We start from the raw sequence: 10,852 nt of genomic DNA on the forward strand, positions 1-10,852 counted from the left end.
TGACTGCAGGAAATGTTTTCACCACAGTATCTTGTTTTAAATCAAATATGTAAGGTGGTCGCCAGGTAAATATTCCCAATTATGAATATACCAGAGTCAAGTGGGTTTTATAGAGATTTTTAATTAATAATACAATGAAGAATCAAAGAAAGAGAGAGAGAGAGAGAGAGAGAGAGAGAGAGAGAGAGAGAGAGAGAGAGAGAGAGAGAGAGAGAGAGAGAAAGGAAATAAATGAGAAAAGAATAGGCCGGCCCAGGCAGCCCTGGCCAACCCAGGCCTAAGCCCTAAAAAAAAAGATCAGTCAGTCCTAATCACTCACCATAAGATCTGTTCAAGCGAGGATTCAGGGGGACAGAGTCTCCCCAGAGGGAGTTCCAGCCAGAGTCAGCCTCCCTTGAGAGACCTCCTTAGAGATTGTCTCTCAAGAGCCTGTATAGCTCCAGAGATCTTTCCCAACAGTCTATCCTTTTTCTTATATAGCGGGTTTTCTCCTATGTTACCTCCCCTAAGTTCTTCCATCTACCAATCACAGTAGATGTTTTCCAAAGGACAGCCCATTCTGAATTCACACCTGAGTAGATTAATCCTTTTAGTAATCCACACCTGAGTAGGTTAGAATCTCTGTGTAAGTTTTTTCCTCTTTGCTTCTTTTAAGTTCACAAGTTGCCTGACCTTTATAGGTACTTAGCACTCCTTTGTAATAATTCTAAAAATAGGCATGGCTTAAGTATGGGTTTAAGTACTTTTCATTGTTCTGCAAGGAGTTTTCTTCCCTAAAGCAGTCTTAAGTATGGGTGGAGTAGAGGTCTTCCCATTTCTGATCTAAGTAGAGTTCTCACATTTTAGATCTAAGTAGCTTCATTGTTTAAAATGGGGAATGGTCTTAACCAAATGTTCTAAGGTAGAGTCTGAGAATCTTTTAACATTCACAAGTCCGAGAAATTTCAAGATTCACAGAAGGAAAAGATGGGTGTGAAAACGTGGACTCAGAGTTCCCCTTCCCACAGCCAGGAGATGCTTGCAAAGTTAAAGATGCTTCGCAATGATGGGCATTTCTGGGATAGCCCTCTTCGTGTCTAGGACAAAATCTTTCGGGCTCACAAGGTGGTAACGATAGCTTTTTGCTGGGGTTTCTTTGGCACCAAACTTGTTGGCCCAGCAGAGGATGACAGCAAGAGACAGTCAATGGATACCTCTTTTGGAGTGCTTATACAAAAAATATTATTCATGTCCTGGCGGCAGCCAACTCTATGCAGATATTAGTGTTGCCAGCACCTGCTCAGAGTTCATGAAATCAAGCATTTTATGTAATACAACCAACAAGAAAAGGGACCAGAGGCTGGGCAAGAAAGCAGGTCTAACTTCCACTTTTCCTCTTGAGATGGCAGTCTCTCTCCAGTGTCTTCATAATGCAGTGTGGTAGAAAGGACTGTCTCTGTTTGCTGAGAGTCCGGAGAAAGCACTAAAGCAGCCTAGTTATGTCTGCTCAAAGTCCCCTTAAGTGTAGAGCACAGACAAGTTCTAAATTCTTCAGTTTCCTATTCAGAGCCTAGAAACCAACCTGTTGACTCTTCCTGGTCTTTTCTCTGGACACAAGTCCATTTGGAATTGATCAAAGACTTCAGTCAGAGAAGGCAAACTGGGTAGAAAATCCCAGGAGGCCATCTGAGGCAGCTAGAAGAAAGCTTGATGATATCACCCATGAGAGTTCTAAGGATAATTAGCGCCTGGCTACTGAAGAAGATGGACGGGTCAAAGTGGGAAGGTTCATTTTGAGGAAGTTCAGGAGGAAGTGCCCCAGCCTGCCAGTGCATCTCAGAGTTCCCTGAGAGATGAGCAGACAGTGCCAGGAAGTGACCCAGATCAGGAGGATCATCTCATCAGTCCCCAGCCTTCCTCTCTAGGTATAAAGTCTTTTGTATTTTTGCACAATAATACTGTAGTTGTTGACAATAGCCTTCATTGGCACATAGTATTGGGGATTTGTGGGGTTTTATCTTTTCTTATTGACCAGGTTGTATTTGTTACTAATGTGATATTTTTAAAGAAAGTACAAATGAGAGGCTTCCAATGGAATAGTGGTGGAGAGTAGAAAGGAAGGAACATTGAGGTTCAAGCATGACTGAAAAAAATCCAGTGTCTTTAATGAGACTTAAAACAAAATCTTTCTTATGGACCATCAATGTAGATTTCTGAAGTTCTTTTCAGTATGTTTTGTCTAGTTAGCCTCATTTTTCATATGAGGAGGTAGGAAGTGATTTGCCCAAAGTTATACAATTAGTATTAAATTAAATTAAATTAAATGAGAATTTTAACTCAGAAGGTCTATGTGCCATGCACTGTTCCAGAAGTTAGAGAGAATACAAAGATAGTGGTATAAGACACAGGAGATGCCAGAAAGCTCTGATTAATTACCAAGTTAATGAAATAGATTATGGATAATGAGAGTAAAGCAGATTGGCTGGAGCAGAGTTCCTTTTTCCTAGGTCACTCAGAATTGTCCTGGATCATTATATTGTTCTTAGTAGCAAAGTCTATTACATTTATGTATCCCACAATATTTCACTTACTATGTATAATGTTCTCCTGTTTCTGCTTATTTCACTCTGCATCAGTTCATGTAAGTCTGTCCAGTACTTTCTGAAATCATCTGGTTCATCATTTCTTACAGCACACTAGTACTAATCCCATGACCATAATATACCAGAATTTGTTCAGCCATTCCCCAATTGAGGGACACCCCTTTATTTTCTAATTCTTTACTAACACAAGAAGCATAGCTATGAATATTTTTCTACAAACATTTATAAAAAGTCTCTTTGGTATCCAGACCTAGTAGTAGTATTATTGGATCAAAAGGTATGTATTCTTTTAGTGCCCTTTGGGCACCAAATTGCCATACAGAATGGTCAAATCAATTTAGAACTCCACTAGAAATATATTAGTGTCCCAATTTTGCCACATTCCTTCCAACATTTATTATTTTCCTTTACTGTCACATTGGCCAATATGATAGTAAGGTAGTAACCTTGGAGTTATTTTAATTTGCATTTTTCAAATCAGGAGGGATTTAGGAAATTTTTTCATATGATTATTGATAGCTTTAATTTCTTCATCCAAAAATGGCCTATTCATATCCTTTGATCATTTATCAATTGGGGTTTTCATTCACAAAAATTGACCATGTATTAGGGCATAAAAACATTGCAAACAAGTGCAAAAGAGGAGAAATTATAAATGCAACCTTCTCAGATCATAAAGCAATGAAAATAATAATTAGTAAGGGTACATGGAGAGGTAAATCAAAAATTAATTGAAAATAAAACAATATGATTCTCCAAAACCAGTTAGTTAAAGAACAAATTGTAGAAACAATAATTTCATTGACGAAAATTACAATGATGAGACGTCCTTTCAAAACCTATGGGAAGCAGCTAAAGCAGTACTCAGGGGGAAATTTATGTCCTTGAGTTCATACATTAACAAATTAGAAAGGGCAGAGGTAAATGAATTGGGCATGCAAATTAAAAAGCTAGAAAGCGAACAAATTAAAAATCCTCAGATGAAGAGTAAATTAGAGATCCTAAAACTCAAAGGAGAAATTAATAAAATTGAAAGTCAAAGAACTATTGATTTAATGAAGAAGACTAAAAGCTGGTACTTTGAAAAAACAAATAAAATAGACAAAATACTAGTCAGTCTAATTAAAAAAAAGTAAAGAAAAAAACAAAATGACAGTATGCAAGATGAAAAGGGAGACCTCACCTCAAATGAAGAGGAAATTAAGGCAATCATTAAAAATTACTATGCCCAATTATATGGCAAAAAATATGGCAATCTAGGTGATATGGATAAATACTTACAAAAATATAAATTGCCAAGCCTAAAAGAGGAAGAAATAAATTATCTAAACAACCCCATATCAGAAAAAAGAAATTGAACAAGCCATCAAAGAACTCCCTAAGAAAAAATGCCCAGGTCCAGATGGATTCACAAATGAATTCTATCAAATACTTAAAGAACAACTAATCCCAATATTATGCAAACTATTTGACAGAATAAGCAAAGAAGGAGTTCTACCAAATTCATTTTATGACACAAACATGGTAGTGATTCCAAAGCCAGGCAGGTCAAAAGCAAAGAAAGAAAACTATAGACCAATCTCCTTAATGAATATAGATGCAAAAATCTTAAATAAGATATGAGTGAAAAGACTCCAACAAGTAATCACGAGGGTTATTCACTATGACCAGGTAGGATTCATACCAGGAATGCAAGCGTGGTTCAATATTAGGAAAACCATCCACATAATTGACCATATTAACAAGCAAACTGACAAAAATCACATGATTATCTCAATAGATGGAGAAAAAGCCTTTGATAAAATACAAAGCCCATTACTATTGAAAACACTAGAAAGTATAGGTATAGAAGGGCCTTTCATAAAAATAATAAACAGTATATATCTGAAACCACCAGCAAACATCATCTGCAATGGGGATAAACTAGAAATCTTCCCAATAAGATCAGGAGTGAAACAATGATGCCCATTATCACCTCTATTATTTAACATTGTACTAGAAACACTAGCAGTAGCAATTAGAGAAGAAAAAGAAATTGTAGGTGTTAGAATTGCTAATGAGGAGACCAAGCTATCACTCTTTGTGGATGATATGTTGGTATACTTAAAGAATCCTAGAGAATCAACCAAAAAGCTAGTCAAAATAATCAAAAATTTTAGCAAAGTTGCAGGATACAAAATAAACCCACGTAAGTCTTCAGCATTTCTATATATATCTCCAACCCATTTCAGCAGCAAGAATTGGAAAGAGAAATTCCATTTAAAATCACCCTAGACAAAATAAAATACTTAGAAATCTATCTTCTGAGAAACACAGGAACTATACAAACACAACTGCAAAACACTCTCCACACAATTAAAACTAAATCTAAACAATTGGAAAAACATTGTTTGCTCAAGGGTACCATGAGCTAATATAATAAAAATGACCATCCTACCTGAATTAATCTACTTATTTAGTGCCATACCCATTGAACTACCAAAAAACTTTTTTACTGAATTAGAAAAAAACATAGCAAAATTCATTTTGAAGAACAAAAGATCAAGGATATCCAGGGAAATCATGAAAAAAAAAATGCAAAGGAAGGAGGACTTGCAGTTCCAGATCTCAAACTATACTATAAAGCAGTGGTTATCAAAACAATTTGGTACTGACTAAGAGACAGAGAAGAGGAATGGATTTGGGGTAAATGACTTTATCAAGACAGTTTATGATAAACCCAACGATCCCAGTTTTTGGTATCAAAACCAACTTTTTTATAAAAACTGTTGGGAAAATTGGAAGATAGTATTGGAGAGATTAGGTTTGGATCACTATCTCTCACCCTACACCAAGATAAACTCAGAATGGGTGAATGACCTGAATATAAAGAAGGAAACTATAAGCATATTAGACGAACACAGAATAGTATAATTGTCAGATCTTTGGGAATGGGAAGACTTTAAAACCAAGCAAGAGCTAGAAAAAAAACCACAAAATGTAAAATCAATAATTTTGATTACATCAAATTAAAAAGTTTTTGTATAAACAAAACTAATGCATCCAAAATTAGAAGGGAAGCAACAAATTGGTAAATAATCTTCATTATAAAAACCTCTGATAAAGGTCTAATTACTCAAATTTATAAAGAACTAAACCAGTTGTACAAAAAATCAAGTCATTCTCCAGTTGATAAATGGGCAAGGGACATGAATAGGCAATTTTCAGTTAAAGATATCAAAACTATTAATAAGCACATGAAAAAGTGTTCTAAATCTCTTATAATCAGAGAAATGCAAATCAAAACAACTCTGAGGTATCACCTCACACCTAGCAGATTGGCTAACATGACCGCAAAGGAAAGTAATGAATGCTGGAGGGGATGTGGCAAAGTTGGGACATTAATTCATTGCTGGTGGAGTTGTGAATTGATCCAACCATTCTGGAAGGCAATTTGGAACTATGCCCAAAGGGCGATAAAAGACTGTCTGCTCTTTGATCCAGCCATAGCACTGCTGGGTTTGTACCCCAAAGAGATAATAAGGAAAAAGACATGCACAAAAATATTCATAACTGCACTCTTTGTGGTTGCAAAAAATTGGAAAATGAGGGGATGCCCTTCAATCGGGAAATGGCTGAACAAATTTTGGTATATGTTGGTGATGGAATACTATTGTGCTCAAAGGAATAATAAAGTGGAGAAATTCCATGGAGACTGGAACAACCTCCAGGAATTGATGCAAAGTGAGAGGAGCAGAACCAGTAGAACATTATACACAGAGACTGATACACTGTGGTACAATCAGATACAATGGACTTCTCCATTAGTGGCAATGCAATGATCATGAACAATTTAGAGGGATCTACGAGAAAGAACACTCTCCGTATCCAGAGGAAACATCGCAGGAGTAAAAACATGAAAGAAAAACAACTGCTTGAACACATGGGTTGAAGGGATATGGTTGGGGATGTAGACTCTAAATGAACATCCTAGTGTAAACAACAACATGGAAATAGGTTCTGATCAAGGACACAAGAATACCCAGTGAAATTTCATGTTGGCTGCAGGAATAGTGGGTGGAGGGGAGGGAGGGAAATAATGTGATTATTTTAACCAAGGAATAATGTTCTAAAGTGACTAAATAAACTTATTCAGATGGGAAAAAAGAAAAAAAAAGAAAAGAGTTTGGAGAGGAGAAAGAGCCAGCTTTTCTTTCTCCCTGTGGCGAAGAGGAGAGGAACACGATCACTTTGGGTATCTCTCCTGCCCCAATCCCTTCCTTCTCCACTCCCAGGTCTAAGAGAGCAGGGTGATAACAAGAACCTGAGTAACCTCTTTGAGTAACCACACTAGTGCGCAGGGTTGATGGGTGCTATAGTCCTTTTCAAGGCTTTCCCATTCAAGCCCCTGGAAGTGACTGGCTGAACATGCATTTGAGTTTGTGATGCAGATGTCCAGGGAAGTGTGAGATACTGAAGGAGGGATGGGATGATGCTATTAAAGCAGTATCTGACTGTGTGTATACTCGCACAGGCAGGTGTGGTGAATGTCTGTGGGACTGGATTTCACACCCCCCTCAAAAATGTGTTCTATAAACTTTTTTTTTAAACTTAAGAAATCTAGGATCTGTTAGCTTTAAATTTAGAAATTTATTCATCAATGCTACAAAATCATACATTCTTTTGGATGTTGGTCACATATTTCCTTTCTAAGTCTGCTGGAAGCCACCAAAGCACACGACAAGCTATCCTAGTATTTCAGAAAGATATATAATCATTAATGACTTCAGTTTGTACACTCTCATCAGTACCTTTGGAAATAAGTCAGGGGTTAAAAAGATGTCAGTGATGGGGGGGGTGTGAAGGAGGAGGAGTGACGCAGAAACTTCACCTTGATCCTGAAAGGGGGAAATCTCTTTACCAGAAAAGGGCTTCATCATCAACCTGACTGGGTAATGTACACAGGGAAGAGCAGGATAAGAAAAGCAGAGCAAGTTATTAGGTTATTTCCTGATGTCTGCAAGGAGCCATAGCCATGACTCCCATCCCTCCTCTCTGTTCTCCCAAATGAAAATCTTCTGGCCCCAAAAGAACTCTTTTCCAGCATCAGAGTGGAATAAGTTGATGAGAAGTTACGATTTTGAGTGCTGACACACTGACGGGTCTCCTAAGATTTATTCAGAATGGACTGCTTGGTTTCAAGGCTGAAATTGAGACAATGAATATTGTCCCTCAGAAAAAGATGTTAGTTCTCTATCAACTAAATCTGGAAACAGTCCCCTTTGTATAAGGACCAAAGGAATCAGATAGGAAATAAATGGATTAATAATTCAAGGCCTTCTGGAAAGGTGTCCTTCATTTTCTTATTTCTTGTCTTCAGGACGTAAGAAGAGGGAAAGAAAAGCATTTTTTGTCCTCTAAAAGAAGAGCAAGGAAAAGACAAATTGAACTTCCCCAACTAGTAATCTAAAACCTTATGCCATCCTTAGGACATTCTGCCTAGCCACACCAAGAGGGCTCATGAAAGGCAGAGATAAATTTTTCTGAGTTTAATACAGGAAACTCACGTTTAATGCTGTCCCAAATGGGGCAACTTGGAGGGAACATAAAAGAAAGCACCTTCCTCCCCAGTTCACTCAATCTTCATCTTCTAGGAGAGAAGCTCATCCTGCTAGTTCCTCTAGCAAGTTATTCTTATATTTTCTGAGCAGATTTTCACGATATTATAGTTAACTGAGCATTGATCCACCAGATGCTTGGGTTTCATGGAGTCCAAAATATGTTGGCACCAGTGACTCTCCAGCTTCATGAGGGAGTACCACCCCCTCTTTTATAGTACTGTACCACCTTCAGTCCAGCCATCAATTCTGCCAAGAGAAAAGGCACAAAGCTAGCATTTTGGGACATTGTGTCAACCAGAGGTTAGACAAGGTGGCAAAAGGGGAGTGAGACCCAGGGCAGTGTGTTGGTTAATTTTACTAAAACTGCTTCTATAAATTCTTCTCTTTTAAAAAAATCTTTCTTAAAAGGGGCAGCTCTCTAGGTAGGGGAGGGAAATGAGATAGATTTATAAATCAAGATGATATAAAACAATAGAGATTGATAAAATTTTAAAGCAAATTTCTTAAAAGCTTATCTTCATTCTGCAGGGGATTTTTCAGACTGGGAAGATGCCAGCCAACCATTCCCCTAGTTTATCCATTCTAAACAGTAATTTATGTCCACATTCACACCCTATTCCAAATCTGATTTGGGCAAAAAAGTAGTCTATGCAATGTAGGAAATTATGGTTCATTACTATATGGCCTTCTTCCTTAGAAACAGGTTCAGATACTATATTCACAAGAATTTTTCTATCACAGCAGGTATTGTTTAATGGAAAGAATAATCTCTGCCACCTTCTTACTTCTCAAGACTTACTGTCTTAAAGATTAAATAAGTGCTCCCTGAAAAGGAATTCCATAATCTTTAAAAGAATATTCCAAAAAAGAGCTCTCAGCATCACCCCAAATAAGGTCCCTCCCCTGCAGACTCCAGGGGAGTTATATATAACCCCCCTTCCCATTCCACTCCAGACATTCTCTATGACCCAGTGGCACTAGTCTCCATGCTGTTCTTAAGCAAGATATTCCTTTAATTCACATGTTTAGGAAAGGCAATGCCCTAAAGGTATTTGTAGATATGTAGTTCTTGCTCTTTTGAAGCTATCCACTAACTCACTTTTGTCTTTTCTCTTATAGATGTTCTTCTGATTTGGTTGATCTTCCAGCAAGCGGAGTCCCTACTAGGAGCCAATGGAGGCTTCACACTCTTCAGCCAGATGTTGCTTCAAGTTGTTGTCATAGTAATTTGAAATGGCATGGCAGGAGCAACACATCATGGGAGTTATGGTTCTTCATCTCAATGGGGAAGTGTTTCTGGTACTTGTGGGGACCTACGTTCTTCCTGAAATGAGGTCCCTATTCCCAAAACATTCATCACTGATATGTAGAACGCTTTTGTGCCAGGATTCTAGATTTTCTCTTTTATGTCTGAGATCAAAGACAATACAGAGGAATGAATGAAGGATCTGACCATTTAGCTTCTATTCTGAGCGCTAACCCACAAAGAATCCCTGATTGATTCACCTAAAGCAGGTATTAAACTGCCATTCAGTGTGCCTAGAGTCAATATGGGATCATGGAAAGAGAAATAGACTTGGGACCAGGAAGACTTGGATTCAAATCCTGCCTGACATTTACTAGGTAGGCGACCATTGGCAAGCCACTTGTCTCATCTATAACATGGAGATGACACTGGAAGTACCTTCCTCACAGCACAAGATTGTGAGAAAAAAATAAGATAATCACATTAAATATTCTGTGAACTTTAATATGCTGTGAAATTTCAGACATAATTATTACTATCCTTCTAGTATGTGGGTCCAGATAACTTCCTGACTTCATTCAAATGGGGGAGCTACATAGGCCAGTGAGAAGAACTCCTTAAGAGTAGGGACAGGTTGTTTTTCAAGGTCTTTTTATCCTCATTGCCTAAGAACTGTAAATGTTGGGTGAATGGGAGAAAACACTAGAAGAATTAAAAAAAATTTTAATAGTCTTTGATATTTTGAGAAGAAAGGTGAGAAGCTATGGGGTATGTAGTATAAGATTAACAGTTTCACCCTGAGTTTTCTTTTTTTAAATTACTTTTTCAGAGCACCATGCAGAGAACAATCTCTTCTTGGAAAAGGCTTATGATTGCTTAGCCTGGTGTGAATCTTGAAATTTCTCAGACTTGTGAATGTTAAAAAATTCCCCATTGGGGAATTTTTCATTGGGACAATTCCCTATTGGGACCATTCCCCATTTGGACAGTGAGAACTCTACTTAGATCAAAAATGTGAAGAACTCTACTTCACCATACTTAAGCATGCCCTAGGGGAAGATAAAGTTGTAAACTCTTTGCTGAACAATGAAAAGTACTTAAACCCATACTTATAGTAAGACAAAAAAGTTCTTAAGCCATGCCTATTTTTTGATATAATACAAAGGGGTGCTAAGTACCTATAAAGGGCAGGCAACTTGTGAACTTACATGGGACAAAGAGATGAGAAACTTACTCAGAGATTCTAGCCTACTCAGGTGTGGATTACTAAAAGGATTAATCTACTCAGGTGTGAATTCAGAATGGGTTGTCCTTTGGAAAACGTCTACTGTGATTGGTAGATGGAAGAACTTAGGGGAGGTGACAGGAGAAAATGCCCTTTAAAAGGAGACGAGAAGCTCTCTCTAGAGACAGTCAGTTGGGAA

General features: G+C 37.6%; 1 pseudogene; it reads left to right on the top strand.

Annotated features, from left to right (window-relative positions):
• The first annotated feature begins 624 nt into the window (after positions 1 to 624).
• Positions 625 to 9,414, top strand: LOC100028606 (zinc finger and BTB domain-containing protein 44-like; annotated as a pseudogene).
• Positions 9,415 to 10,852: the final 1,438 nt, after the last annotated feature.

Source organism: Monodelphis domestica, chromosome 1 (genome assembly GCF_027887165.1).
Source record: "Monodelphis domestica isolate mMonDom1 chromosome 1, mMonDom1.pri, whole genome shotgun sequence".
Taxonomy (NCBI): Eukaryota; Metazoa; Chordata; class Mammalia; order Didelphimorphia; family Didelphidae; genus Monodelphis; species Monodelphis domestica.